The sequence below is a fragment of the Bombina bombina genome, chromosome 4 (assembly GCF_027579735.1).
Source record: "Bombina bombina isolate aBomBom1 chromosome 4, aBomBom1.pri, whole genome shotgun sequence".
NCBI classification, from domain to species: Eukaryota; Metazoa; Chordata; class Amphibia; order Anura; family Bombinatoridae; genus Bombina; species Bombina bombina.
The window spans coordinates 501,279,091-501,305,786 of NC_069502.1; positions in this window are offsets into that span (position 1 = coordinate 501,279,091).

Genomic DNA, 26,696 nt, shown 5'->3' on the forward strand with positions numbered 1-26,696 from the left:
ATATATTAAAAATATTAAATAAAAAATGTATTTAAGAACAATAATACGTATTAAGAACAATAATGCAGTGAAAGTTCTGTATGTTAGAGATAGTCTGGGTCTCTCTGACAAAGTCCCTACGTCTGTCGTGGGGAAGGTAAGCTAAGGTACAGCTGAACAGCAAATATGCCTATAGGATAGATTTGCTAGTAAGGTGGCTGTATGAACATAGCAATTTGAAAAGTAGCGAATAGTAAGACAATATGATAATGATACACAAATGTACAGATAAAATAACACACAAATGTACAAATAAAAACCTCAATTGTGTATAAGAACAAATAGTGGTCAAAACAATGATCCAAAAAACGACTTGTGATCAAATAGTAGTCCAAAAATCAATTAAAAAAATGTGTTCCTTAAATGAAGGTGTGGGCAGTCCAAATTAATGTGAGGTGATTCAATCCGTGAAAAACCATAAAAAACAATATAGCAAAGTCCAGAAAATGTTCAAAAAAGGTGTAATCCTTAATTTGATATCTCAAAAATAATAAGAATATCCAAAATTTGAAAATATGAAAAATCTATATCTATATGTATAAGAATGTCCAATACAAAATCTCCAAAATATCCAATGTAGGTGACTAGTGTATACACAAAATTATAAACGTGATCACTGAGAAAACAAAAATCTGTGGTTCTTATTGTAGTGCACAATGGTATTAAAAAATGCACAAAATGAAATAAAAATATATAAAAATGAGAAGAACTTGGGGATTCCTCAAAACCTGTAAACAAAAGATAACAACATCAAGACTTGAGAAAGGCCTCAACTGCAGGCCGAAACGCGTTGACAAGTATATGGTGAGCATTACTCTTTTTATTATTGCCTATTTTTAACAATATCACACTATGTTGTTATCTTTTGTTTACAGGTTTTGAGGAATCCCCAAGTTCTTCTCATTTTTATATATTTTTATTTCATTTTGTGCATTTTTTAATACCATTGTGCACTACAATAAGAACCACAGATTTTTGTTTTCTCAGTGATCACGTTTATAATTTTGTGTATACACTAGTCACCTACATTGGATATTTTGGAGATTTTGTATTGGACATTCTTATACATATAGATATAGATTTTTCATATTTTCAAATTTTGGATATTCTTATTATTTTTGAGATATCAAATTAAGGATTACACCTTTTTTGAACATTTTCTGGACTTTGCTATATTGTTTTTTATGGTTTTTCACGGATTGAATCACCTAACATTAATTTGGACTGCCCACACCTTCATTTAAGGAACACATTTTTTTAATTGATTTTTGGACTACTATTTGATCACAAGTCGTTTTTTGGATCATTTTTTTGACCACTATTTGTTCTTATACACAATTGAGGTTTTTATTTGTACATTTGTGTGTTATTTTATCTGTACATTTGTGTATCATTATCATATTGTCTTACTATTCGCTACTTTTCAAATTGCTATGTTCATACAGCCACCTTACTAGCAAATCTATCCTATAGGCATATTTGCTGTTCAGCTGTACCTTAGCTTACCTTCCCCACGACAGACGTAGGGACTTTGTCAGAGAGACCCAGACTATCTCTAACATACAGAACTTTCACTGCATTATTGTTCTTAATACGTATTATTGTTCTTAAATACATTTTTTATTTAATATTTTTAATATATCGTATTATCATATAGTTTTTATGGATCCATATTCTTGTATGTAACTTGTTTTTAACCGGATATGATGTACTAAATTGCACATAACCGTATTAAAATTGTGATATTTTATTTGGAAGACGTATGCTCTGTGTCATCTAATATCATTATATATAGACAATTTTTTCGATTTCTAATTATCCTGCACCTATATATGCCTTCATAGTACACATTAACATCCACCCCCCAACCCAAAGCGCCAGACGCTTGGAATCTACGCTCTTAAACAAACTCAATAATACTATAAGAAGGACGAACTAAATCACTGTGGTCCACTATTTCAGGGAACTCACTCAGACCCTAACTTCATCAATTACGTTATATATCGCATATTTCCACCAAACCCCTGGCCTTGCCTCTTTTGGCGCTCCTATATTACTACCTATATCTACATGTTTTTCACATGGATGGTCTGCAGCCCCTCTACAATACAATCAATAATCTTCTAGATGTTTTTCACATGGATGCCTTGTCTGCAGTGCAAATATTTTAAATAATATACACTTATATTATATATATAATAGTATTTATTTAATATAATAAATTTTATATATGCAATTAATATGCAATGCAATTGCAAATGCATGTGCTGAGTGCTCTCTTAAAAGATGCCAATCCGAAGAACCCAATCCCTGTTTTATAAATTAACAAGGCTAAAAGCTGCATTTTTAAACATACTAAACTAAAGGCCATAAAACCCAATTTGTGATTCAAGAAAGTGCATGCAATTTTAAACAACTTTCCCTATTATATAATTTGCTTATTTGCTTATCCTTTGTTGAAATGCATCGCCTCCTCCTTGTGTCGTGCACTAATGTGTGCAATGCATTGCTATTTCATCAACAAACGATATCTGAGAAGTATGAAGCAAATTAAATAATAATAGTTATGTTGTTTATTAAAAATTGTATTCTCTATCTGAATCATGAAAGTAAATGTTTGGGTTTCATTGCACCTTTAAGTGTGTAATATATTACAGTAAGTGAGTGATGTCCCCTGCAATGCAATTTGTTTTAAAATTTTGGCAAAATGCAAGTAGTTGAAGTTACTAGTACTTGTTGATTTTACATTTGCGGCTTGACATTTTGACAACTTAGTGGTTTTTTTTTTTTTTAACACTGACAGAGTTCGACAACAACATCATCCATTACATATGTACATGTCATGCTAAAATGACAGAGGGAGACAAAAAAGATAGAGAGATAAAAAATGCACCTAGCATTTTAAAAGCAAGCATCTGGGTACATTTTGGATTTTATGAACATACTGGAAAGCACGAATTGGACAAGACACACACGGTTTGTATAGCCTGTCACACAAAAATTAAATACCTAGGGAATACTACTAACTTGAGGAATCACGTTAGCCGTTTTCACTCTGAGATGCTAACACCTGCCGCCAGTGCCACTGCCAAGGAAATAACAAGACTAGCTGAAGCTCATCAGCCAAGAATTGATGCAATGCTGTCAACTTTGCCGCCCAACTCTGAAAAAGGGAAGAGAATAACCAAAGCTGTGGTAACTTTCATAGCGAAGGACCTAAGGCCTTAATCTGTTGTGGAAAACCTTGGGTTTCGCAACCTGTTGAAGACGCTAGAGCCACGTTATAAGATCCCATCACGCAATCACTTTCCAGAAAACGTTATACCTGCACTCTACCACGAAACAAAAGCTCAGGTAATTGCATCAATGAGCCAAGCCAGTCGAGCCGCAATAACGTGTGATTCATGGACTTCAGTCACGACGGAGTCTTATGTAACAGTAACTGCACATTACGTTAGCAAGGACTGGCAGATCTTGTCGCATGTGCTGCAAACGAGAGCAGTTTATGAGTCTCACATGGGTTCTCATCTGGCGGAGCTACTGTCTCGTGTCGTGGAAGAATGGCAGCTGTCTGATAAATCTGTAGTGCTTGTGACCGACAATGCGTCCAACATGATTGTTGCTGCTCAAGTTGGAAAATTCCCTCATATAAAAAGCTTCGCCCATACACTGAATCTCGCATCCCAGAGGGCGCTGAAAGTGGCCATGCTCTCCAGGCTTTTAGGCAGAGTGCGACGAATATCAACATTTTTTCACCGCAGCACTACAGCAAACCACTGTCTGAAAGAAAAACAGAAATGTCTTGGCCTGAAGAATCATAAGCTGATAACTGATGTGACAACAAGGTGGAACAGCTCATATGACATGGTCGAGAGGTTCCTAGAACAGCAACCTGCAATCTGTGCCACATTGTTGTCTCCAGAAGTCAGAAAAAGTGAGTCAGATCTCTGCACTCTCAACGAAACAGATGTGTCAAATGCAGAGGATGCTGTGAGTGCATTAAAGCCAATGAAAGATGCAACCACACTGATGTCAGAAGAGCGCAATCCAACTGTTTCTCTCATTGCCCCTCTAAATGCACAACTGCTCCAGAACATGACAGACACCATGGGAGACACACCAATGATCCATGAGATCAAGAATGCCATCAAAACAGATCTCCTGAAGAGGTACAGCAGTGAGGCAGAGAAGAAGATACTTTATACAGCCTCTGCCCTAGATCCTCGTTTTAAGGGACTGCCTTTTATTCTCACAGAGGAGGAGAGATTGGAGATATACAAAGGAGTGACTGAGGAGGCTGCATCCTTAGAGGTAATTTTAATTGCATCATGTTTCTTGAAAAATGTATAAATTGAAAACAAACATAAAACATACCATCCATAACAAAATAGGCTTAGCTAGCAGTAGCTTGCTTAGTAGCTAGTTTAATGAGTACAAGGTTTATTTATATAAGACAGTTAGAAAATGCCACCGTCAGTCAACTTTCCTCCTCCTCCGTCCACTCCTAATAGATGTGAGCTGCTGCATGCATTTATTTATGCATTACTGTCTCTCTGAGCACACACATAGCATTAGCTGGCTGGCTGCTCAAGGTATTAATGAATGCTATTTTTTCTATTCTTTTGTTCAAACACAGATTGAGTGTACTAGTACAGTTACATCTAGGAGGACAAACGTGGATGAAGTACCACTGCTTGAGGGAAAAGAAACTCTGGAAGAAGAATCACCCATCGAGGAGGATAACCCTTCTCCTCCCAAAAGAAAGTCCACATCGCTGCTCATGACTTTGCTGGGACAGTCTTTCACTGACACTGAAGGTACAATAGAACCCAACACCCCCTATGCCAAGGCTGAAGAGGAAATAGAGAAATATTGTAAAGCCCCATCTCTGCCTCTCACTGAAGACCCTTTGAACTGGTGGCATGTACATGAGGTCATATTTCCCCTCCTCTCTCATTTGTCAAAGCGATACTTATGTATCCCAGGTACAAGCGTGTCTGCAGAGCGCGTTTTCTCCACTGCAGGAGATGTGGTAACGGCAAAATGAAGCACCCTCAAACCAGAGCATGTGGATCAACTAGTGTTCTTACAGAAAAACCTACATATTCCATAATTCTGAGTAGTGATTCAGGTTTATATTAATATTTAATGTTTTTTGGCACATCCAGAAGAAAGTGCTGTGTTCCCCACTGACCAGTGAAGTATTGTTAAGTTATTTTATATTTGTTAAAGGGACACTGTACCCAAAAAATTTCTTTCATGATTCAGATTGAGAATGACATTTTAAGCAACTTTCTAATTGACTCCTATTATCAAATTTTCTTCTTTCTCTTGGTATCTTTATTTGAAATGCAAGAATGTAAGGTTAGATGCCGGCCCATTTTTGGTGAACAACCTGGGTTGTCCTTGCTGATTGGTGGATAAATTCATCCACCAATAAAAAAGTGCTGTCCAGAGTACTGAAACCAAAAAAAAAAGCTTAGATGCCTTTTTTTCAAATAATGTTAGCAAGAGAATGAAGAAAAAATGATAATAGGAGTAAATTAGAAAGTTGCTTAAAATTGCATGCTCTTTCTGAATTACAAAATAATTTTTTTGGGTACAGTGTCCCTTTAATGTTATAGCTTATAGCTTTTTGAAAAATGAAGCTTAAAACCTTGAGTAAATCTTTGTTGGATCACAAAATATATTAGTACACGACACGACTGACCACGTCACTCACTGTCACAGTCACACACACACACACACACAAACAATACAAAAGAAACAACACACAACTGCACACACCTCATGTGTGCATGTCACCCTTCTTCACCATGATTCACTCTTTTTCTGATGTGTGGTTTTTTTGGTATTGTTTGACTGTGTGTGTGTGTGTGTGTTGTGTAACAATATATTTGTGATCCCATAAAGATAATCAAAGTTAGTTAATCTAGTAGTTCAATGCTACTTGTTGTATAATGTCTATTACTACTTCTAGTGTTACTGTGATGTTTGCCAATCAGGAAGTGCTCTGTTTTGTAGATGTTGTGCTATTGTTTACAGCACACCTGTATTGTTTGCAATGCAGTGAGTGCATATTGCATAAGGGATTATTCACACTAAAAATTGTCTATTTTAAATAGACCCTTTAAGAAAGATATCATATGTTTTTGTTTATGATCCCAAATGCCATCCCACTCCCAGGCAGATCTGTAGGGGTTAACCTAATATAACCAACCAGTTAACAATAACAATGTGTGTACTGTCTAACTGTTTTTATGAGTGTGTGAGTGTGACTGTGAGTGAGTGCCACTTTGAATGTTGTTTGTATGTATCTATGAGTGTGTGTGAGACTGAGTGCCTTAACTGCCTTTGAATGTTTTTGTTTGTATGTGTGTCTGTCTATGAGTGTGAGTGTGACTGTGGCTGACTGGCTGTGGTGCCTTTGAATGTTTTTGTTTGTGTGTGTCCCACTGTCTCTAGTGTCTGTCTAGTAACTGTCTATGAGTGTGCAGAGAGTGAGACTGAAGCCAAACCACTATTATTAGGGGAAGGAAAAGCCTTGAGTAAACCTTGAGTAAATCTTTATTGGATCACAAATATACTGTACAGACACAGTACACAGCGCACACACACACACACACACACACAACAGCACAATACAAAAATAAAGCACACACACCTCAGGTGAGTGGCGTGCCACCCTTTCTTCACCATGATTTACTCCTTGATGTCTGTGGGCTTTTTTATGTATTGTAACTTGTTTGTTTGTTTGTGACTGTGACTGTGTGTACTGTTCAGTGACAGACTCAGTCACTGTTCAGTTGTGTGTAGTACTGCTTTAACAGTAACTAATAACTAACTAATTATATTTGTGATCCCATAAAGATAATATAGTCATCAAGAAGAAACTGTAGTTATAGTAGTTCAGTTCAATGCTACTTGTTTTAAATGTCCCCTAGATATGTGCATGGCTAAAAAAATTTGGTTCGTTTTCGGTTCGGATCGATTCGGACTTTTCGAATTTCGGTTCGGATCGATTCGAATTCAGCAAAATTTGAATGAATTCGTTTCAGATTTTTTCGGATTCGAATAAATTCAGCTGAATTGGGTTCTATTCGGTTTGATTCGGTTCCGAAATTCGGAAATTCGGTATGTTTTAGGTGGGATATGCTATGTATTAGACTAGTATTATGTACTGTATATTAGGTGTAAATACTAGTGTAATACACGGCCATCCGAATCTACCGAATAAAGTCAGTAGTTAAGAGCTTTATGGGCTAACATCGGAATATAAAGCTCTTAACTACAGTGCTTAAGTACACTAACACCCATAAACTACCTATGAACCACTAAACCAAGGCCCCCCCACATCGCAAACCCTATAATAAAATTATTTAACCCCTAATCTGCCGACCGGACACCGCCGCCACCTACATTATAGCTATGAACCCCTAATCTGCTGTCATTAACATCGCCGACCCCTACATTATAGTTATTAACCCCTAATCTGCCCCCCAACGTCGCCGCAATCTAACTACAAGTATTAACCCCTAATCTGCCGACCGGACATCGCCGCCACCTACATTATAGCTATTAACCCCTAATCTGCTGTCCCTAACATCGCCGACCCCTACATTATAGTTATTAACCTCTAATCTGCCCCCCCCAATGTCGCTGCAATCTAACTACAAGTATTAACCCCTAATTTGCCGACCGGACATCGCCGCCACCTACATTATAGCTATTAACCCCTAATCTGCTGTCCCTAACATCGCCGACCCCTACATTATAGTTATTAACTCCTAATCTGCCCCCCCCCATGTCGCCGCAATCTAAATACAAGTATTAACCCCTAATCTGCCGACCGGACATCGCCGCCACCTACATTATAGCCTTTTAACCCCTAATCTGCTGTCCCTAACATCGCTGACCCCTACATTATAGTTATTAACCCCTAATCTGCCCCCCCCAACGTCTCCGCAACCTAACTACAAGTATTAACCCCTAATCTGCCGACCGGACATCGCCGCCACTATAATAAATGTATTAACCCCTAAATCGCCGAACTCCCGCCTCGCAAACACTATCATAAATTTTATTAACCCCTAATCTGCCCTCCCTAACATCGCTGCCACCTACCTACAATTATTAACCCCTAATCTCCCGCCCCCAACGTCGCCGCTACTATAATAAAGTTATTAACCCCTAAACCTAAGTCTAACCCTAACCCTAACACCCCCTAACTTAAATATAATTTAAATAAAACTAAATAAATTTATTATAATTAAATAAATTAATCCTATTTAAAACTAAATACTTACCTGTAAAATAAACCCTAATATAGCTACAATATAACTAATAGTTACATTGTAGCTTTTTTAGGATTTATATTTATTTTACAGGCAACTTTGTATTTATTTTAACTAGGTACACTAGCTATTAAATAGTTATTGACTATTTAATAGCTACCTAGTTAAAATAATTAGAAAATTACCTGTAAAATAAATCCTAACCTAAGTTACAATTAAACCTAACACTACACTATCATTAAATAAATTAAATAAATTAACTACAAGTACCTACAATTAAATACAATTAAATAAACTAAACTAAAGTACAAAAAACAAACAAACACTAAATTACAAAAAATAAAAAAATATTACAAGAATTTAAAACTAATTACACCTAACCTAAGCCCCCTAATAAAATAACAAAGACCCCCAAATAAAAAAAATGCCCTACCCTATACTAAATTGCAAAGTTAACAGCTTTATTACCTTACCAGCCCTTAAAAGGGCCTTTTGCGGGGCATGCCCCAAAGAAAACAGCTCTTTTGCCTGTAAAAAAACACAATACCCCCCCACATTACAACCCACCACCCACATACCCCTACTCTAACCCAAACCCCCCTTAAATAAACCTAACACTACGCCCCTGAAGATCTCCCTACCTTGAGTCGTGTTCACCCAGCCGGTCCGAAGTCTTCATCCGATGGGGCAGAAGAGGACATCCAGACCGGCAGAAGTCTTCATCCAAGCGGGGCAAGAATAGGTCTTCCATCCATCAGAAGTCTTCATCCAGGCGGCATCTTCTATCTTCATCCATCCGGAGTGGAGCGGCAGTATCCTGAAGACATCCGACGTGGAGCATCCTCTTCTTTCTTGATCCGACGACTGAATGACAGTACCTTTAAGTGACGTCATCCAAGATGGCGTCCCTTGAATTCCGATTGGCTGATAGGATTCTATCAGCCAATCGGAATTAAGGTAGGAAAAATCTGATTGACCTTGCATTCTATTGGCTGTTCCGATTTTAAGGTTTATTTTACAGGTATTTAGTTTTAAATAGGATTAATTTATTTAATTAATTTAATGATAGTGTAGTGTTAGGTGTAATTGTAACTTAGGTTAGGATTTATTTTACAGGTAAATTTGTATTTATTTTAGCTAGGTAGTTATTAAATAGTTATTAACTATTAAATAACTATTGTACCTAGTTAAAATAAATACAAAGTTGCCTGTAAAATAAATATAAATCCTAAAATAGCTACAATGTAACTATTAGTTATATTGTAGCTATATTAATAGCTAGTAGGGGGCTTAGTTTAGGTGTAATTAGTTTAAAATTCTTGTAATATTTTTTTATTTTTGGTAATTCAGTGTTTGTTTTTTTTTGGTACTTTTCTGATGGATGGAAGACCTCTTCTTGCCCGCTTGGATGAAGACTTCTGCCGATCTGGATGTCCTCTTCTGCCCCATCGGATGAAGACTTCGGCCCGGCTGGGTGAACACGACTCAAGGTAGGGAGATCTTCAGGGGCTTAGTGTTAGGTTTATTTAAGGGGGGTTTGGGTTAGAGTAGGGGTATGTGGGTGGTGGGTTGTAATGTTGATTGGTGGTATTGTGTTTTTTTTTACAGGCAAAAGAGCTGTTTTCTTTGGGGCATGCTCTGCAAAAGGCCCTTTTAAGGGCTGGTAAGGTAATAGAGCTGTTAACTTTTGTAATTTACTATAGGGTAGGGCATTTTTTATTTTGGGGGTCTTTGTTATTTTATTAGGGGGCTTAGATTAGGTGTAATTAGTTTAAAATTCTTGTAATATTTTTTTATTTTTTGTAATTTAATGGGGGGTTTTTGTACTTTAGTTTAGTTTATTTAATTGTATTTAATTGTAGGTACTTGTAGTTAATTTATTTAATGATAGTGTAGTGTTAGGTTTAATTGTAACTTAGGTTAGGATTTATTTTACAGGTAATTTTGTAATTATTTTAACTAGGTAGCTATTAAATAGTCAATAACTATTTAATAGCTATTGTACCTAGTTAAAATAAATACAAAGTTGCCTGTAAAATAAATATAAATCCTAAAATAGCTACAATGTAATTATTATTTATATTGTAGCTATATTGGGGTTTATTTTATAGGTAAGTATTTAGTTTTAAATAGGATTAATTTATTTAATTAATTTAATGATAGTGTAGTGTTAGGTGTAATTGTAACTTAGGTTAGGATTTATTTTACAGGTAAATTTGTATTTATTTTAGCTAGGTAGTTATTAAATAGTTATTAACTATTTAATAACTATTGTACCTAGTTAAAATAAATACAAAGTTGCCTGTAAAATAAATATAAATCCTAAAATAGCTACAATGTAACTATTAGTTATATTGTAGCTATATTAGGGTTTATTTTACAGGTAAGTATTTAGTTTTAAATAGGATTAATTTATTTAATTATAGTAAATTTATTTAGTTTTATTTAAATTATATTTAAGTTAGGGGGTGTTAGGGTTAGGGTTAGACTTAGGTTTAGGGGTTAATAACTTTATTATAGTAGCGGCGACGTTGGGGGCGGGAGATTAGGGGTTAATAATTGTAGGTAGGTGGCAGCGATGTTAGGGAGGGCAGATTAGGGGTTAATAAAATTTATGATATTGTTTGCGAGGCGGGAGTGCGGCGGTTTAGGGGTTAATACATTTATTATAGTGGCGGCGATGTCCGGTCGGCAGATTAGGGGTTAATACTAGTAGTTAGGTTGCCGCGACGTTGGGGGGGCAGATTAGGGGTTAATAACTATAATGTAGGGGTCGGCGATGTTAGGGACAGCAGATTAGGGGTTAATAGCTATAATGTAGGTGGCAGCGATGTCCGGTCGGCAGATTAGGGGTTAATACTTGTAGTTAGATTGCGGCAATGTTGGGGGGGCAGATTAGGGGTTAATAACTATAATGTAGGGGTCGGCGATGTTAGGGACAGCAGATTAGGGGTTAATAGCTATAATGTAGGTGGCGGCGATGTCCGGTCGGCAGATTAGGGTTAATACTTGTAGTTAGATTGCGGCGACGTTGGGGGGGCAGATTAGGGGTTAATAACTATAATGTAGGGGTCGGCGATGTTAGGGACAGCAGATTAGGGGTTAATAGCTATAATGTAGGTGGCGGCGATGTCCAGTCGGCAGATTAGGGGTTAATACTTGTAGTTAGATGGTGGCGACGTTGGGGGGGGCAGATTAGGGGTTAATGAAATTTATTATAGTGTTTGCGAGGCGGGAGTGCGGCGGTTTAGGGGTTAATACATTTATTATAGTGGCGGCGATATCCGGTCGGCAGATTAGGGGTTAATACTTGTAGTTAGGTTGCAGCGACGTTGGGGGGGCAGATTAGGGGTTAATAAATATAATATAGGGGTCAGCGGTGTTAGGGGCAGCAGATTAGGGGTTCATAGCTATAATGTAGGTGGCGGCGGTGTCCGCCACCTACATTAAAGGGGTTAATCCATTTATTAGAGTAGCGGCGAGATCCGGTCGGCAGATTAGGGGTTAATAATTGAAGTTAGGTGTCGGCGATGTTAGGGAGGGCAGATTAGGGGTTAATACTATTTCTTATAGGGTTATTGAGGCGGGAGTGAGGCGGATTAGGGGTTAATACATTATAGTAGTGGTGAGGTGCGGTCGGCAGATTAGGGGTTAATTATTGTAGGTAGCTGGCGGCGACGTTGTGGGGGGCAGATTAGGGGTTTATAAATATAATATAGGGGTCGGCGGTGTTAGGGGCAGCAGATTAGGGGTACATAGGGATAATGTAGGTTGCGGCGGTGTACGGAGCGGCAGATTAGGGGTTAATAATAAAATGCAGGGGTCAGTGATAGCGGCGGCGGCAGATTAGGGGTTAATAAGTGTAAGGTTAGGGGTGTTTAGACTCGGGGTACATGTTAGAGTGTTAGGTGCATAGGAAACAATGGGGCTGCGTTAGGAGCTGAACGCTGCTTTTTTGCAGGTGTTAGGTTTTTTTTCAGCTCAAACAGCTCCATTGTTTCCTATGGGGGAATCGTGCACAAGCACTTTTTTTAAGCTGGCCGCGTCCGTAAGCAACGCTGGTATCGAGAGTTGCAGTGGCGTTAAATATGCTATACGCTCCCTTTTTTGGAGCCTAACGCTGCCCTTCTGTGAACTCTAAATACCAGCGGTATTTAAAATGTGCGGGGAAAAAAAGCCAGCGTAGCTAACGCACCCCTTTGGCCGCAGAACTCTAAATCTAGCCGTAAGTAAGTAAAGACATTAAATTAAAACCAACATAGATAGGTTAGACATTTATTTTTTGTTCATGTTTCTTTACAAGTGTATAGTGTATAAAATATACATTTAAATATTTTCTTTTATTGAAGAAGTACACTGCGAGCACTACACTGTTTACACTACGTACTCTGTAACTACAGTTTGATGCCATAATATTGTTTCCAAACCAATACAACAATTGCCATTTAGTATTTACTGTTCTATAAACTGTTGTTGTCTGCTGTGTTTAGACTTTGCCACAGGAAGTGTCCTTTTTTGAGCTAATAAAATAAAAAAAAGAGTTTATTTCAATATTTTGACTGCTTGAATTTTTTTTTCTGAAAAATGTAAAAAATGGGCAGAAATAGTGCAGTAATCGTGATGCATCGCGATGCATCGTAGAATCGAATCGTTATGATGATAATCGTAATCGAATCGAATCATGAGACAAGTGAAGATGCGCAGCTCTAGTTCCAACCAAGGGCATAGAACAGAGTATGTTGCGTTTTGTACGGTTGTATTTGCCTAATAAGTGCATATCTGACAAAAGACTGGTTTTCCATGATCATACACAGGGAAGTGATACCCACTTTATTTACCTAATAGGTATTATAATACATTTACATTAACAAAATAACTATTATCCCAGAGCTCCACAGCAATATTAATGGGGTTAATTTAGGGGCAGTTAGGGTTAGCAGGGGTCCTTAGGGTTAAGTTATGGTTAGGAGTATTTATATAAAGGGACAGTAAGGGATAATTTAAGGTGCAGTTAGGGGTAAAGGCAGGGGTCTATTGAGAACTGCTGTGACCTTATATTTGAATCAGTGCACAGTTAACTGAGTGTTTCATGCAAATGAGTTAAATGGGACACTCAAGTCAAAATAACCTTTTATGATTCAGACAGAGCAGCAGTTTTAAGACACTTTCCAATTTACTTCCATTATTAAGTTGTGCACAGTCTTTTTATATTCACACTTTCTAGGGGAACACGATCCTACTGAGCATGTGCACAAGCTCACATGATATAAGTATACTAGTCTGTGATTGGCTGATGTCTGTTACATGATACAGGGGGCTGGAATATGAGAGAAATAAATAATTTGCCAGAAAAATATCTACTGCTAAATTGAAATTCAGAGTAGGTGTTTTTGCATTGTCTTTTTATTATGCCCTTGTTAATTATGTAATTCTACTGCATCGTTCATGAACTGGACATCACTATGGGCTTGATTTATGAAGCCCTTCTCCTCCCTATGACTGCAGGTTCTCACAAGAGAACCTACAGTCACGATTTATCAAGCAGCAGCCATGAGACCACTACTTTCCTACCCTCTTCTCCTCATCCGACCAGGGAGATTGACAGCTCCTGCCCGCACATGATTGGCAGTGTGTGGGTAGGTAGCGGGATAACAGGCAAGCGCAAAATAGCGCTCGTGGGCAATGTTAAATTCAGGCAGCAGATTGCTGCCCACCAGAGGAGAGCTGGGGCGGACAGGGGCGAATATCTATGCCCCTGTCCGCCCCTTGATTGATAAATTGAGCCCTATGTGTCAGTGAGGATCAGCACAAACTGGTAAGTAACTGTGCACTTATCAAATTCAACTGATAAAAGGAAATATAGAAGAAAAGGGGATAAGGAGGAACAAGATAGGGAATGAGAGATTTGGCGCACTATCTTCCTCAAATAATAAAACCTAACACTTTATTGTGATTAACTAAAAAGCTAGTATTCAAAATAGGTCAATACTAGTTATATCACAAGTCTACTCTGCCAGACAATAAACTAGGGTATAAGAAATGATACATTAACAAACTGCAATGGAGTTGAACTCCCAAATCAAAGGAGACCATAACCGCAGCACTGATTCCACTCATACAAACAAATCTGTGATTACCTGTATATAAGGCTTTGGACCAATCCCCCTTATCTCAGAGGTGTGTGCATACTTGAATTTAGCCAATCAGTGATCCATCACGATTCAACGGGAGTCAGCTCAGTGTTATCTTTATCAGGGTTCTTTAAACTTTTCCCCCCAGACCCAGTGCCATGATACCACATAGCTTTGGGGCCCAATTTTTATACTTGGTCTGAAAATTTCTTAAAAAATAAACAACTAAAATATGTGCATGCTTTATTCTTGATTGTAGTCAAATTTGAAAGCATTGTAAAATGTAATAACACACACTCATACAACACACACACCACACACTCATACAACACACAATCATACAACACACACAAACACACTCTCATACAACACACATTTTAATGTAACACACATACCACACACACTCTCATACAACACACACACTTTCATATAATACACACTAACCCATATAATTTCTTACAACACACATATACTCACATTTTCATATAACAGACTCTCTCATACAACACACACACTTTCATATAAAACACACACTTTCATATTACACGCACACCACACACACACTTATACAACACACATACCAAACACACTCTCATACAACACACACACTCTCATACACCACACACCCCACACACTCTCATACACAACACACGCACAGCACACACACAATGTCATACAATACACCACACACACTCCTACAACACACACACAAGTCGCAACCCAGTACACATGGTGTTGTGACCCAGTAATGGGTCCCTACCCGTGGTTTGAAGAACCCTGATCTATATGGTACACAATAACTAGCTTTTGTCTTGCTGTGACAAACTTATAAAATACTATTGATTTTAGTTCTTATAAATTATATTAATATAACAATGTTAGTTGTGCAAAGCTGGGGAATGGGTAGTAAAGGCACTATCTATCTTTTTACACAATACGACATTTGACGTAGACTCTCCCTTTAAACTTTACATTGTACTCAGACAGATAATCTCAATGCAAACAACACATTCTGCAGCTATACTGCTTTGGTATCCAATCCCTATCTGTTGGATAAGCTTTGCAATGTACAGCATTGTGTGTACAATAACACAGGCTTCCATGATTCTATTGTGCACAGAGCAAATGTATACAGTTCTCATTGCCATTTTTTTCTTTAGGTAGTAGAATCAAATTAGATGTTTCCATAGTATTAAAGGACCAGTCAACACAGTAGATTTGCATAATCAACAAATGCAAGATAACAAGACAATGCAATAGCACTGAAGTTCAGTCTGAACTTAAAATTAATAGTAGATTTTTTTTTCTGACAATTTTAAAAGTTATATATTTTTCCACTGCCCTGTACCATGTGACAGACATCAGCCAATCACAAATGCATACACGTACCATGTGACAGCCATCAGCCATTCACAAATGCATACACACTTATTCTTGCACATGCTCAGTAGGAGCTGGTGACTCAAAAAGTTTAAATATAAAAAGAATGTGCACATTTTGTTAATGGAAGTAAATTGGAAAGTTGTTTAAAATGGCATGCTCTATCTGAATAATGAAAGTTTAATTTTGATTGAGTGTTCCTTTAATAAAAAACGAATTGCCTGCTTAAAAAAAGACAGAAGAATGTGACAATATTATATAGAGAAAAGACAGAAAATATGTATTTTAAATAGTACAATTCATAATTTTTACAGGGTGCACAACTATTTTGATTTGTGAAACTAGTTTTTAACCTGAATAATTAACTAATTCTGTTCAATATATACTTTAAATATAATATAATGTATGTACACCTAGTTCACCTCCAATAATTTGAATATAATTGCAATGTATTGTGAAAGGATAAATATACTTTGTGAGCAGTACAATGCTAAATGTTTGTCATATAACATAATGCTAACATTGGGCTTTTAGAAGTCCATGTGACTGAGGCTGAGGTCCACACTTACCAGTCTGTCTATATTGATCCTAACACTGACTGAACTGAAACTGAAAGTAATATTAACTGGTGAGCCTGATCTGTAAGTGGGAGGATTCATGCTTAAAGGGACACTAAACCCAACATTTTTCTTTCATGATTCAGATAGAGCTTGCAATTTTAAGCAACTTTCTAATTTACTCCTTTTATTAATTTTACTTCATTCTCTTGCTATCTTTATTTAAAAAGCAGGAATGTGATGCATAGGAGCCGGACCATTTTTGGTTGAGGACCTGGGTTATGCTTGCTTATTGGTGGGTAAATGTAAGCCTCCAATAAGCAAACGCTATCCATGGGGCTGAACCTAAAATGGGCTGGGTGCTAAGATTTACATTCCTGCTTTTAAAATAAAGATAGCAAAAGAACAAAGAAAAATTGATAATAGGAGTAAATTAGAAAGTTGCTTAAAATGTCATGCTCTATCTGAATCATGAAAAAAAAATGGGTTCAGTGTCCCTTTAAGGTGGAGTAGCATGATTATAATTTATTATAAATCATGCTCACGATTTAGCTAAATCGTGCACACAACATAGCTTAATCATGCACACGATTTAGCAAAATGTGCTCATGATTTATCTAAATTGTGAGCACGTTTTAGCAAAATGTGCTCATGATTTATAAAAAAAAATCTTGTGTGATGCCTCTGGGGCACTGTACTTTATTGAAAATAGAGATATAACATTATAAAGCAGTATGAGTGATACAGTCATATATTGCAATATAGATTTTACAATGTCTGCTCCATGTTGATACATAACCATATTATTTGCACACAACCCTTTTAACACTAAACTAGCAAAGAAAAATGATAAATCCCTGCTCTCCAGAGTAAAAAAAAAAGAAAGAAAAGAATGCAGTATGTGCAGTTGCACTGCACTGCAAGTAGAAAAAATCTGATTCTGCACACAAAGGATTTTTTTCCCAACAGAAAAAAACAGCACACACAATGAGGAATAGCTGACAAAGTCACACACAACAGCTCTGACTAAAATCTGAAATGAAAGTGATTAAAGATGGCTGATATTCACTAGGTTAAAAAGTGGTTACGACAAGCCGGTTTGGCATTTAATGCCTTACTTGCTGTCCCTCACATCAAGGGCGAGATTACATATACGGCGCAGACTTCAGTGCAAGCATTGCAAACCGCGCCGCCCGTAATTTCACCTCGCACATTGGGGTATTACATATAGGATGCCAGCAGTTCTTAAAGTGGCGTAAGTCGGATAAACTAGCGATGTCCAGAAATGACCGTAAATACAAATTTCTGGAGCCACTAGTGACTTACGGCACTTTAGAAACTGCCGGCGCCTAAGAAAAATAAAATATATATCAAATCTCCTGTAAAGTCTAACCCGCCATCAAACCCACATCAGAACTAATAAAAGTATGGACCCCGAAACTTTCGAAAAATGAAACAAATTTTAACACATTCATTCAAATCGAATTTCGAATGTTTACATAACATTCTAACATTCGATTTTCGAATGTTCGGTTTGGAATTTTACGATTACATTCGAAAATATTAAGATTACGTTTCGAAAAATTTGAATTTATATTTGTAATAGTATTTCTAATGCTTTCTTTAAATGTAATATTCGAATTATGCAAAATTCAAATTAAAAAAATTTGAATTTATATGTTTGTAATAGTATTTCTAATGCTTTCTTTAAATGTAATATTCTAATTATGCAATATTCTATATAGAAACATTCGAAATAATATATTTGTATCTATTATGTATCAATTTCCTAGATTCCTGCCCTACAACATGAACTATTGAACTTCTGACTAGTATTTGTTAAATAAAATGTTAAATTCGAAATTTCGAATGTGGACATCCGATATAATTATAAACATTCGAATTAGAAAGTTACATTCGAAAACTGTAAATAGCATTCGATTATAGAATTTTTAAGAATATTCATTCTTATCAACATTCGGATTTTTAATTTGAATTTCGGTAATAACATTCATTCTAACATTCAAATTCGGAAATTTACACATTCGCCCATCCCTACCTACAACGCAATATGCCTAATTTAATTATTAACCTCTATATCCGCCATCAAACCCGCACCGCAAGTAATAATTAAATTATTAACCCCTATATCCGCCAACCCCAACATTGCAAACTACCTAATGTATTAACCCCTAAACCGTCATTAACCCACATCGTAAGCTACCTATTAAAACTATTAACCCCTAAACCGCCATCCCCACAACTCAAATAAATAATTAAATTACTAAGCCTCCTAACCTAATACCCCCTAACCTATCACCCCCTAAATTAAACCAAATTACCTAAATTAAAACATTCTAAAGTTACTATTAAAATAAAATTAAGCTAAATTAAATTAAGCTACAATTACAGAAACTAAAAAAATCTAATATAACAGAAAATAATAAACACATTATCAAAAATAAAAAAATTAAACCTAATCCCTATGAAAATAAAAAAGCCCCCCCAAAATAAAAACACCCCTTAATCTAATGCTAAACTACAAATAGCCCTTAAAGGGCTTTTTGTAGGGCATTGCCCTAAGTTAAACAGCTTTTTTACATTAAAAATAAACAAAGTCCCTCCTAATAGTAAAACCCCTCACCCACCAAACCCCCCCAAATAAAAAACCTAACACTAAAAAACCTAAACTAACTATTGCCCTGAAGAGGGCATTTTTATGGGCATTGCCCTTAAAAGGGCATTTAGCTATTTTGCTGACCTTAAAAGGGCATTTAGCTCTTTTAAGAAGTGCCCATCTCTAATCTAAATAAAACAAACCCCCACCCAAAAAAAAAGTCTAACCCCCAGGTTGGTACTCATCATGGTTGCTGAAGTCCAGCAGAGCAGTCCTGTTCCAGGCGGTGAAGTCTTCTTCCAAGTTGCGACCTCTTCTTTCTTCTTCTAGGAACAAGTTGGCACGGAGCGGAGGGCGGAGCTGAAGACCTATGACCGCAGAGCTGAAGACCGTCGACCCTGGAACAGAAGATCGGTGACCCTGGAACTGAAGACCGGTGACCGCGGAGCCATGGAGCATGGAGATCCTCTTCGTACTATCTCCGCCGTACACTGAATAGTGAATTCAAAGTATGCGATTAAAGATGGTGTCCCTTGAATTCCTATTGGCTGATTTGATTCTTCAAATTCAAATCAGCCAATAGGATGAGAATTGGCAAAAGTACTAATGGCACTGCTAATATTTACTGATTAGGGTAGCCTATTATCCACTGGAAATATTAATAAGACGTGTACGTTATTTATAAATAGTCCAGTTACACTATTTTACAAACTGGCCGGGGTGCTGTGTACTAGTACATTTAGAAAAACTGTATCAATCCAAAGATTGATGAGTTGTACACCTGAGTAGCACTCATCCCCTAATCAAAGGTGGCTGAGATGGACAAGAACAGGGTATCCTAGGAGAGGAAGTGCCGAGAAATTTTATTTAAAATATAACCTTTATTGGGTATTTTAAAAAAAGAAAAACAATAGAAAACCCCACACACACAGTGATGATTAAAAACACAGAGTTTGGTCTGGTTACATATAAATCCAATATTCACAAGATGTGAAAAGTGGTTGTATATCGTATTGAGTCAAGTAAACTTAGTAAGAGTGATACCCTCGGGAAATCGTGAGGATTAAGTGATGTGTATTGAGCTCAACAGTTATATCTTATTGATCTTAGGTTTTGTGTAACACTGCAGTATTGCTGTATAGTAACTTTAGTTCATAGACTCAGTTCATTGGTAGTCCTTTGGGTTATATGTACAGAAATAATGATATTTAGATGTAGAGTTTTATCATATATATGGAAGATCAAAGATTCTATTTCCTCTTATCCCAATCTGGAGGGATGCAGTTATACCTTATTGACCTCTAGTTCTGTTTAAGTGTCAACTATTTATCAACAGGAGGTTAAGTTTATATTTGACAAGAACGGAGGGATTTAATCAATTTTTTAAAATACTGTTGGTGTATAGCTTCACTAATCCGTTAAAGTGTCAGATCTGCCAGTGATAAATACATCTTCAGATGTTACCTATATCGGAAATATGAACTGCATAATCCTGAATCATTTGGATTAAGAGGCTAGATCTGGTTAGAAACAGTTTGGAAAACCACGTATCTAGGAATAAGGGCTTATTAACCCAAATAACAGAAAGGAGTTTAATAAACTTTATATGTTCAAAAAATAGTTTAATGCACACTTATAGAAACCAGCAATAAGCTTGAGTAACAATAAATTGTGTCATGATATCTGGGGTAGCTAGCTTGTCGATGATTACTGATGAGCTGCTCTTTATGGCTGATAGTAATTTAAAATATTATTGTGCCCCAAAGGCTGCACTGAGATAAATGTGATTGTTACATTCACATATTACTCAAATCAAGTTCACTTTCTGGTACAATGTTGGTGCATCAGCTGAATAGATTCAGTTGAAATACACTGTATGTGACAGTTTAAGAAATGTGTAAAAAATGTATTCATATATTACTAAATAAAGTTTTTTATTATAACTGGTTGTCCCTTTTATTTCTTGTATATTATAAACAGTGGATTCTTAAACTGAATTAAGAACATATAATTAACGGGTGACAGTTATAGTAATATAATGACATTTTCTGTCAGCAGTTCAGTGGTATAGCTGATGACAAATGAGGCTTATATACTTGGATTCAACATTGTATCAATAGATTCAAAAAATCCGTAAGAAACACTTATAACTGGCCACCAGTCTGGCTTGCTATAGTAACACTATAGATATAAAGTTGTGATCTATTAGTCACATATAATTATGATGGTATGACGGAATTTACCACTGGCGATACAGCTAGAAAGCTGTCAATAATAAGACTTGTATGCTCAGTTCGCCATAGTATGAATAATTTAAATGTTCCGTAACAATCTAATATATCTGATTACCAGACAGCACCACAAAGGTTACACGCTAAGACTTAGGGCACTGTGTATAGATTTCAGTGCCCCATGCTAGTCATATGGTTTAAGTTTACAAGGTAAATAAGAGCTACTCAAATTCCCATTAACAAATAAGTTTACTAGAAACTATTATCAGCCACTATATGATGGAACGTTAAGACCAAAAGCTCTGCATATTAAAAAATGCTAAAGGCATTTACAACAAACGATTCCCTAACATGTTTCGCCACTAACGTTGCTTTTTCAAAGGGTCAGATGAAAGCTACTGAAATCCTATTGGCTTGAAAGAAGACTTCATTTTCGCCACATAAGTCCTTGCGCTGAATATTGGATACCGATTTGCGACGCGGTCCCATGTTAGCATTTATATGCGGCGCTGTATATTGGATACCAAAAATCGTTGTCGACGGCTTTTGCGGGCGACTCCCCATATGTAATAGAGCCCCAATCATTTAACAAAATTTCTGTCATGATTGGACAGGAGAAGTTGTATACATGAATGGTCAGACTCCCTGAACATCACTGCAAATGAATAAGCTGATTTGTCGAACAATCTAAGCTCCTTCCCCTTTCCTGTGTTCTCTCCCCCTTTCTTGGTGCTGAAAGTGCCAAAGGAAAAAGAAACTAATGCAGCTAACAAATATGAAAAATTCAGTAACTCACCTATTTCGGTCCCCAGTCCATTCATCTAGTCATTATGCAGATGAATGGACAAATTTTATCTGAAGCTGAATGCACATGCTGGTTCTTGAGTTATGCCTGCATATTCTGCACTTTGGTTTTAGAATACAGTGTGATATTCAATAACATTGCTATAATCACAAATAATTCACTGGCTAAAACAGAAAACAAGGTTATGGCTACTTAGTGTTAAATGACTAGACTTATTTCTGTTTCTCTTATTTCTCACTTTCCCACTTAACCTCCCAACCTTGTCAATAGTAAATTATGATACAAAATAGACTACTTTTCAAATGTATGTTTTGACACCTTTGAAAATGGACGGTGCTATAATAATTTTTATGGGTATTTAAAGTCTACCCAGGTACCCTTCTAGAAGTGCTAGAAGGGTTCTGAACTTCTAATATTTTATAGACAAGAAATAGATTTAGTTATTTGTATAGGAAACCACAGTGTACAGTATCTTAAATAACTGAAGTGAACAGTAGCCTCTAGTGGTGAAATAATGATGTAACAATTTTAAATGAAATTTAAAAAATAATAATAAAATACATCATTACCAGTATCAAAGTCTTTGTTTAAGATTAGAGAAAATAGTCTCTTTACCAGGGGTCTATTTATTTAGAAGAGCACCTAGTTATATGTTAGGTAAAGTTACTGTAACCTGCTTTTTATTGTTTATATATATATATATATATATATATATATATATATATATATATATATATATATCCTATTCAATTAAATTAAATAGGTTTATTTTTTTCTCATAATAGCAACACTTTGAGTAAAGTACCTAATCCTTCTTTTTTGTGCTGTAGAGTGATTTTTTTATTGATATTTAAAGGACTAAAATGTTTGCGAGCATCAGGTTTATCACTCATATTACAAGTTAAAAGAAAACGCGATTGCTTGAGCACAATTCAAGTTAATGCTCGTTAGGATATTGCGTTTTCAAAGCTCTGGTTAACTTTCGTAAAACAAAAAGTGTCACAAAACACTTAAAAAATACATTAAAAAGTTCAGTTATAGTCATAATAACACTAATAAAAATAATTTAAAAAAATGCACAAAAAAAGTTATAAGGGGTCAAAGATATGAGGTCTCAGGTGTTAGAAACATACATATACATCTCTAAAGATATAAATGCATGTGTGTGTATGTATATATATGTGTGTGTGTGTGTGCATGTATATATGTATTTATATATTTCTGATTATATTTGTATTTATAGATATATATACAAATAAAAACACATACATACATATGCACACATAAAGGGCATTGGAGCCCTTTACATTCAAGTAGATGAAAACATGTGAAAGCATATTTATGCAATACTCACTTTTAATAAAGTGTTATACTGTGTATTTACTGTAAATGTTTCACATTTTAATGTTACGCACATAGCAGAATCTCTTCTAAGTATTTTTAAATAGATATATATAGCTATATATATTTATACTTTTATAGGTATAGATATATATTGTACCAAAATACCATCAGACGGCAGAAATATTTATTTATGAATAAATAGAACATAATCTGCGTTGTAAAGAATATTGAAATGTGAAATATTTATATTTTACTGTCGGGTTAGCACACATGAGAATAAGGTGATGGGGTTTGCACATGTAGGTTGTATCCACCAATCAGCAAGCTGTAGGTACCAAGGGTGCTGAATAAAAAATGGGCTGGCTCCTAAGCTTACATTCCTGCTTTTTTCAAATAAAGAGAGCAAGAGAATGAAGAAAAAATTATAATAGGAGCAAATTAGAAAGTTGCTTAAAATTGCATGCTCTATCTGAACCATGAAAAGAAAATTGTGTGTCATATCTTTTTAAAGGGATACTTTCGTGATTCAGATAGAGTGTGCAATTGTATGCAACTTTCTAATTTACTTCTATTACAATTTTTTATTCGTTCACTTGCTATCTTTATTTGAAAAATAATGCATCTAAGCTTCTTTTTTAGTTCAGTACTCTGGACAGCACTTTTTTATTGGTGGATGAATTTATCCACCAATCAGCAAGAATAACCCAGGTTATTCACCAAAAATGGGCAGGCATCTAAACTTACATTCTTGCATTTCGAATAAAGATACCAATAGAATGAAGAAAATTTGATAATAGGAGCAAATTAGAAAGTTGCTTAAAATGGCATGCTCTATCTGAATCACAAAAGAAAAAATTTGGGTTCAGTGTCCCTTTAAGCTCAAGAGCATACCTGTGTCTGGAGAACTATATGGCAGCAGTTTTGCAAGAATGCTGTCCATTTCAAGAGCACTATAAGCAGCACTATTTCCTGCCATGTACAGACAATGGCCCAGACTGACCATAAGGCATACCGGGCAAATGCCCGGTGGGTCGCCGGTTACCTTAGCCCCGCCTACTATTATGACACACATGTTCTTTCAGCGGTGAGTGGTGCGCTGTAAAATACAGTACATACACTATATGTGACATCATGAGTCTATGAAACCTGGGAGTCTCAGTGGGGCTGAAGTATGGCTTGCCCCCTAAAAGTTAAGTAAGTGAGCCAGGCATGCTGAGTACACTTGTGGTATCTGCAGATTTTTACACACACGTCATGTGTGATGCCATTTGTGAGCTGCAGGCCGGGCGGGATATTGTGTTAAATGGACATGGTCCACTGTGCAGAAGCATTGCCTGTCTGTGAAGGCTAGTGGTCATCAACCACCAGACCTCCTGGGCTGTTAAGAGTAGACAGAATGGTAGGTAAGGTAAATGTTGTTGAGGGTAGGGACTGGAGTAAAGTTTGGCTGTTCCTCTTGGCTATGTAGTGGGACTCAGGGGCGGAACTAGTGCAGCAGAGATGCAGTTGCACCGGGGCACAAGTGGGCAGGGGGCCCATCAAGCAGTGCAGCAGCAGAAGGCAGTACGGTATGTCTGACAGTTCATGCTGCAGCTGCACTGTAAGCTCCCTTTGCCTTATAACATGCAGCTATATTTCAAAGAGCAGTTTTATTCCTGGGGCAGGCGCAGTTTCAAGTGTAGTGCTGCATTATCAAATCAGGGCTCTGTATAAGGGTCTAGCTGCACATGGAGCTTGATAAACACCCTCCCAATAAAGTATGCAGTGCCTCTCTATGACCCCTCTACCAGTGTGATTTTAGCAATCTTCTAGGCTACTGCACTTCTAAGTCCCACTACTATCTCCCTGTGCGAGCCAATGCAGTACTGACAGCCTTTGTTAAGTCAACAAATTCAGGCAGAACATAGCAGAGGTATGGGGTGGAGGTGAATCTTTAACTAATGTCTGTTTATGTTTAAAGGAATCCTGTCACTTTTATGTGTATTGCTCCCAATCCCCCTTCCTGCAGCTAATAGCAACGCAGGCCTTTTCTTAACCCCTTCTCTCCTAGATGTAATGAGCTGCTAGCAGTTAATTAAATGTGAGATAATGTGTATCTTACACACATATGCAAGTCTTCTATTCATACCATAGTGTTAAATGATTTTATATATTGTATGACTGTATATGTATATAATGTGTATATCTATCTATCTATCTATCTATCTATCTATATAGATCAATCAATAAATATATATTTATAATTTTCTATGACACAGTTAATAATTGTTAATATTATATTGCTATAATATATATATATATACAGGTGGCCCTCGTTTTACAACAGTTCAATTTACACCATTTCAGAATAACAACTTTTTTTTCCAGTGTGACTGCTATTGAAAAGCACTTCGAAGCAGTGCATTTATTAAAATAGCCAGTAGGTGGAGCTGTCCGCTTGTGTTGCAGCAAAGCCAAGCAAGCTGAAATTAATCAGTTTAACCAGACCTGAGCTATCGAGCAGATTTCAAAGGAACAAGATCTTCCTGTCTATAAATCAGTCCAGATTGGAATGCATAGAAAGAACTGTTTGCCGAAAAATGCAAGTGAAGTCTGTGTTGTGTGATTATTTTATTAGGTTTATAATGCTGTTTAGCAAATGTTTTTGTTCATTTAACTTAGTTTAATTATATTTTCTGTGTTGTGTGATTATTTTATTAGGTTTGTAATGCTGTTTAGCATTTAAAGTCTTCATTTCAAAGCTTTAAAAATAATGTATTAGGTGTTACTTATGACAATTTTGAGAGGGGCCTGGAACCTATCTCCCTCACTTCCCATTGACTTACATTATAAACTGGGTTTCAATTTACAACGGTTTCGATTTACAACCATTCCTTCTGGAACCTAACCCCGGCGTAAACTGAGGGCTACCTGTATATTCATATTTTTTATATATATATATATATATATATATATATTTATATTATATATATATTATATATATATATATATTATATATATATATATATATATATATATATATTTATATTTGGTGTGTGTATATATAAAATTGTTGCACCAAGGCCCTATGTTCATTAAGGCCGCGACTGGTGGGACTTCATCCCCAAAAAAAAAAAAAAGCCAATAGGATTTTTTTTTTCACCTTTAATTCCGATTGGCTGATAGAATTCTTTCAGCCAATCGGAATTCAAGGGACGCCATCTTGGATGGCGTCCCTTAAAGGAACCTTCATTCCTCCGCGCTGGATGTCTTTAAGATGGAGCCGCTCCGCGTCGGAAGGATGAAGATAGAAGATGCA